Source organism: Saimiri boliviensis, chromosome 4 (genome assembly GCF_048565385.1).
Source record: "Saimiri boliviensis isolate mSaiBol1 chromosome 4, mSaiBol1.pri, whole genome shotgun sequence".
Classification (NCBI taxonomy): Eukaryota; Metazoa; Chordata; class Mammalia; order Primates; family Cebidae; genus Saimiri; species Saimiri boliviensis.
Genome location: NC_133452.1, coordinates 161956997 through 161958849, shown reverse-complemented (window position 1 = coordinate 161958849; position 1853 = coordinate 161956997). Strand labels below are relative to the sequence as shown.

The 1853-nt window shown below is 48.1% G+C and overlaps 1 pseudogene; it reads right to left on the bottom strand.

Moving 5' to 3' along the window:
• Window positions 1-356: 356 nt before the first annotated feature.
• On the bottom strand, window positions 357-1589 carry LOC101032937 (interferon-stimulated 20 kDa exonuclease-like 2 pseudogene; annotated as a pseudogene).
• Window positions 1590-1853: the final 264 nt, after the last annotated feature.

Here is a 1853-nt window from a genome sequence, read left to right as displayed (position 1 = left end):
TCTGTTAGCTCTACTGATAGTTTATTTTGCTGTGCAGAAGCCCTTTAGTTTAATTCAGTCCCATTTGTGAATTTTCTTCCTTTGTTGCAATTACTTATGTTGTTAATTATTCAAGACCAAAAGGCATGTAAAGAGACATATGTCCACTCAAGTGATAAGGAAGCTTGGGAAACTACATTTTCTACTGTGTCCTGCCCCTTGAAAGTTAAAAATCTTGATTGGCACAGAGTACCGGGGACACCTGTGGCTAGCACCATTTAAGAAGTAAACGGTATAGGGCTGGGTTCTGACGTGAAGGCTTCCCCTTTCTGTGGGACACTTAACCAGACACAGGACACAACACCTGAGGTGAAATTTCAATGGCTATTAAGTCTGGGGTAGAGCCTCTCACTCTGTGTAATTCTAGTTTCCAAAGATGAGGAGCTGGTGGAGCTGTCATTGGTCCACTGCCCTGTTTCTCCTGGGCACTGCCTCTGCCTCCCCTCATCACCAGCGTTCCCCCTGCCTCTAGCCTCTAGGGGCATTCTGGATAGGTGCTCTTCCCACTCAACTTCAACCAACTTGTACCTCTTCATGGTGGCCTGGGCATCTTCCACAGAGGAATATACTCTCTCCTTAACCTGGATATTCCGGTTTAACAGCTTTTTGGTGAGATGCTTCAGAGACATGGCAGCATTCTCTGGGCAATCAGGCAGGAGGATATGGGATCCTTCCGGTTTAGGGGTGGGGATATGGGAGATGTCACAGGTGAGGGACTTGGGATGAAAGTACTGAAGGGCTCTGAAGTCGTTGTGGATGACATGCCCCACCACTACCTTCCCTGTGAGTACCTTCAATATCTGGCTGGCCTTGGGCAATCTCGAAGGGTGTGGCATGCACCTTGTGCTGCGTCTGGATAGCACTCCATTTGGTCCAGTAATCCACAGTGTGGCAGAAGGAAGGATGTGCTTGTCATAAATCACATCTCCATTGTAGTTGACAGTGCTACATTGAGCCAAGGAACTAACACGGCCCTGAGTCCTGTGCCCGCCATCTCAGAGTCAATGCCACCATCTTTGTTGATAACTTCTGGGATGCTCTGGAGTATTTATTCTCTGAATAAGCTTGGGTGGAGTTCTGTGGGGCATTCTTCTGAGGATAGTTCTTCTTAGAGGATTTCTACTGGGAGCCTTTTTTTCTGGGAGTGGGTTGGATGGCTCTTAATTTTTGGAAGGGCACTCTAGAACTCTCCCAGAAAATCTACTTCAGCAGCAACAGAATCAGCATTCTTTGAAAGGGCAGGGGTCAGCCAAAACCCTGCAGCTTTCTTGCCCAGGTGCTGTCCTGACCCATTGCTGGAGGCAGGGGTCTTCTTTTCTGGGGAAAGGGAGGGGTCTTCCAAGTGGCATCCACCCTACGAGCTTTCCCTTTCTTTGAAGGTTCAGAGTGCAACTTAGTGCCTTGCTAGGGGGCTGGTTCTTTTTAATCAGAAAGTCTCTCTGTTCTAAGAGCCTCCAATTCTTGACAACATTTCAGTGCTTGGCATTTCCTTCTAATGGCTTTTTTAGAGGAGGTTTCCCCGAATCCAGATGGAGCAGTAAAGTAGACATAGGGACAGTGGGAGGTGGAAGAGCAGCTGGGACAGGAGGATGTATGAAAGGAGGACATGGGACTCCTTCTCTGCTGAATCCTACTGTCCCACGTGTGGAGGTCTGTAGTACATCCTGCCCGATGGACCCAGCTAAGACTGGAAGCATCCGGAGCCAGATGCGAAAATCAGTGCAGCAGGATATTGTATCCATTTTTTGCAGCAATTGTGAATGGGAGGCCATTCATGATTTGGCTCTGTGCATGTCTGCTGTTGGTGTATAGGA